This window comes from Borostomias antarcticus (assembly GCF_949987555.1).
Source record: "Borostomias antarcticus genome assembly, chromosome: 1".
Taxonomy (NCBI): Eukaryota; Metazoa; Chordata; class Actinopteri; order Stomiiformes; family Stomiidae; genus Borostomias; species Borostomias antarcticus.
The window spans coordinates 13,751,327-13,756,504 of NC_140234.1; positions in this window are offsets into that span (position 1 = coordinate 13,751,327).

Sequence of the window (5,178 nt, forward strand, 5' to 3'; positions counted from 1 at the left end):
AAATGTACCACCAACACCGCAATGTCACCAATGTATACCATCTCCACTCAATACTATACCATCTCCACTCAATACTATACCATCTCCACTCAATAGTATACCATCTCCACTCAATACTATACCATCTCCACTCAATACTATACCATCTCCACTCAATACTATACCATCTCCACTCAATACTTTACCATCTCCACTCAATACTATACCATCTCCACTCAATACTATACCATCTCCACTCAATACTATACCATCTCCACTCAATAGTATACCATCTCCACTCAATACTATACCATCTCCACTCAATACTATACCATATCCACTCAATACTATACCATCTCCACTCAATAGTATACCATCTCCACTCAATACTATACCATCTCCACTCAATACTATACCATCTCCACTCAATACTATACCATCTCCACTCAATACTATACCATCTACACTCAATAGTATACCATCTCCACTCAATAGTAAACCATCTCCACTCAATAGTAAACCATCTCCACTCAATACTATACCATCTCCACTCAATACTATACCATCTCCACTCAATACTATACCATCTCCACTCAATACTATACCATCTCCACTCAATACTATACCATCTCCACTCAATAGTATACCATCTCCACTCAATAGTAAACCATCTCCACTCAATAGTATACCATCTCCACTCAATACTATACCATCTCCACTCAATACTATACCATCTCCACTCAATACTATACCATCTCCAATCAATACTATACCATATCCACTCAATACTATACCATCTCCACTCAATAGTACACCACCTCCACTCAATACTATACCACCTCCACTCAATAGTATACCATCTCCACTCAATACTATACCATCTCCACTCAATAGTAAACCATCTCCACTCAATACTATACCATCTCCACTCAATACTATACCATCTCCACTCAATAGTACACCATCTCCACTCAATAGTAAACCATCTCCACTCAATAGTACACCATCTCCACTCAATACTATACCATCTCCACTCAATACTATACCATATCCACTCAATAGTAAACCATATCCACTCAATAGTATACCATCTCCACTCAATAGTATACCATCTCCACTCAATAGTATACCATCTCCACTCAATACTATACCATCTCCACTCAATACTATACCATCTCCACTCAATACTATACCACCTCCACTCAATACTATACCATCTCCACTCAATACTATACCATCTCCACTCAATAGTATACCATCTCCACTCAATACTATACCATCTCCACTCAATAGTATACCATCTCCACTCAATACTATACCATCTCCACTCAATACTATACCATCTCCACTCAATAGTATACCATCTCCACTCAATACTATACCATCTCCACTCAATACTATACCATCTCCACTCAATACTATACCATCTCCACTCAATACTATACCATCTCCACTCAATAGTAAACCATCTCCACTCAATAGTATACCATCTCCACTCAATACTATACCATCTCCACTCAATACTATACCATCTCCACTCAATAGTATACCATCTCCACTCAATAGTAAACCATCTCCACTCAATACTATACCATCTCCACTCAATAGTATACCATCTCCACTCAATAGTAAACCATCTCCACTCAATACTATACCATCTCAACTCAATACTATACCATCTCCACTCAATAGTACACCATCTCCACTCAATACTATACCATCTCCACTCAATAGTACACCATCTCCACTCAATAGTAAACCATCTCCACTCAATAGTACACCATCTCCACTCAATACTATACCATCTCCACTCAATACTATACCATCTCCACTCAATAGTATACCATCTCCACTCAATAGTATACCATCTCCACTCAATACTATACCATCTCCACTCAATACTATACCATCTCCACTCAATACTACACCATTTACACTCAATACTATACTATCTCCACTCAATAGTATACCATCTCCACTCAATAGTAAACCATCTCCACTCAATACTATACCACCTCCACTCAATACTATACCACCTCCACTCAATACTATACCATCTCCACTCAATAGTAAACCATCTCCACTCAATACTATACCATCTCCACTCAATAGTAAACCATCTCCACTCAATACTATACCATCTCCACTCAATAGTATACCATCTCCACTCAATACTATACCATCTCCACTCAATACTATACCATCTCCACTCAATACTATAGCATCTCCACTCAATACTATACCATCTCCACTCAATAGTATACCATCTCCACTCAATACTATACCATCTCCACTCAATACTATACCATCTCCACTCAATACTATACCATCTCCACTCAATACTATACCATCTCCACTCAATAGTATACCATCTCCACTCAATACTATACCATCTCCACTCAATACTATACCATCTCCACTCAATAGTAAACCATCTCCACTCAATACTATACCATCTCCACTCAATAGTATACCATCTCCACTCAATAGTATACCATCTCCACTCAATACTATACCATCTCCACTCAATACTATACCATCTCCACTCAATACTATACCACCTCCACTCAATACTATACCATCTCCACTCAATAGTAAACCATCTCCACTCAATACTATACCATCTCCACTCAATACTATACCATCTCCACTCAATAGTATACCATCTCCACTCAATAGTAAACCATCTACACTCAATACTATACCACCTCCACTCAATACTATACCACCTCCACTCAATACTATACCATCTCCACTCAATACTATACCATCTCCACTCAATAGTAAACCATCTCCACTCAATACTATACCATCTCCACTCAATAGTATACCATCTCCACTCAATACTATACCATCTCCACTCAATACTATACCATCTCCACTCAATACTATACCATCTCCACTCAATAGTATACCATCTCCACTCAATAGTACACACACTCTCTCACACATTCACACTCTTTCTCTCTCTCTCTCTCACACCCACACACACACACACACACACACACACACACACACACACACACACACACACACACACACACACACACACACTCCTCTTTCAGGCTTTCCTATCTATACTTTCCAATTGAAGTTAAAACAAAGATTATCTTTTGAACATTCTCTTTCATGAACTCTGTGTCCTTGGGCTGTGTTCACAGTTGGGGACTGTGTGTGAGAAAGAGAGACTGTGTGTGTGTGTGTGTGTGTGTGTGTGTGTGTGTGTGTGTGTGTGTGTGTGTGTGTGTGTGTGTGTGTGTGTGTGCGAGAGAGAGAGAGAAAGAGAAAGAATGAAACAGAAGCAGCGAACATGTGCTCCTCTACTGCAATATTCTTTATTTTCATCATCATCATCTGTGTCATTGTTTTTTCATCTTTTACAGTGGTTCATTTTTATTTGAAGATCAGAAATCGAGAATGAAATATGAAATATACACAAATGTTTGAGACTGAGTGAGAGTTAGTCACAGTGAGGGTTACGGGTTTCTTACTGGACTCTTTGTACAGTAGAAGAACCATTTAGATAACTGCACATACTGTACACACACACACACACACGCACGCACACACGCACGCACATGTGCACACACACCCTTCAATGCAATAGCTACAGTATGTCCCTATACAGTTCTGCTGTTTGAAATATTCCAAGGTTGACATGTAACTTTTCAGCTTCCAGACCAGCCCATCAGAAATACATCACCACCAATGAATAACCCGAAAGGTGGGGCATTATAATGTTGAGACTCTTCTATTTTCCTATCATCTCAATCTGACACTTTTCATATGTACAGAACATTGCAGATCAATTAGACAACCATTGACCATTGATAACAATTGCTTTAATTTTAATTTTTTAATATTTTTTGTGTGTCGATCAAACACAACTGTCTGTTTTTATTGACCGCCCATGGTCCAAATCTGAGTGGTTCTGTTTTATTGACCACTCGTGATCCAAAACCCTGTGGTCCTTTTTAATGACCACACGTCTGTTAGAAAACTGTCAACACATTTTGAAGATGACCTTAACTAACTCCACTCTGTGGTCAATTTGTGGTTGTCATGACCACTCTTGTAGACTGTATAACCTTCTGAAGAATACACCTGGGATGAAGTGCTTTGATTAGGAGACATCTCACTAAGTGCTCAGAGAAATATAGTGACCCAGAATAAAATAAACCCCTCATTCCTCTCATCCCTCCATCCCTCCCTCCATCCATCCCTCCCTCCCATAAACACATCACAATGACTATGATGAAACTGTAGCATGTCCAGACCATCTGTCCTTCTTTCTTTTTTACAATCCCTCGTTCATTTTTACGTTTAATATGGCAACAACAACTACATTACGGGGATATGGCTTCTTTCACATTCAGACATAAACACGGCATTCTCTCTCTCTTTCTCTCTCTCTCTCTCTCTCTCTCTCTCTCTCTCTCTCACATTATTTTACATCCGGTACAGATCTCTCTCCTCCTCTCTCCTTCTCTCTCTCCTCCTCTGTCATCAGACCAGACCAGGGTGATTGTAAACAGAGACCCCCTGGTCCAGCCCAGGTATCGGCCCCCGACGCCACGTCACACATGGTGGAAATAAACAGTACTCAGTATATGTCTCTTAACCTTTCACAGTGTGCTTTACGTGTAGCGAGCTGTTAGGTAGGGAGTCAAATTAAAGGGACGCCGGCCTGGGCCGACGCCGTGGCAATTCTGGCTGTTAGTACTGATGACGGCCCGCCCCTTTAAACATCTTGACTCCCTCCCCTTCTGTCAAAAGAACAGAGCCAAAGCCGTCCCTGTTAGTATTCATTCATCCCGGGGAGATGGAGGGATGGGATGGAGGGAGAGGACGGAGGGATGGATGGTCCTTTCTCTATGTACAATATGGCTTCTCTGAGAGACACATACACATAACGTTGTACAGACACAAAATGGAGACAGATAGAGAGACAGAGAGGGAGAGGGGTACAGAGTGTATCGGGGGGGGGGGGATTCAGACAAACAGTGAGATGAAAGTCCAACGTCCAAAGTGTCCGAAATGTCCCACGCTCTCTCAGAGTCAGGGGCGTCAGAGCGGACTCAGAGCAGCCGGCCAGGATGAGGGGGGGTCACCAAAGTCTCCTTACACCCCCCCCCCCCCCCCCACCCCCGTCCGTCACTGCAGGTACGACACGATATTCTTTATCAATCCACTTGGGAA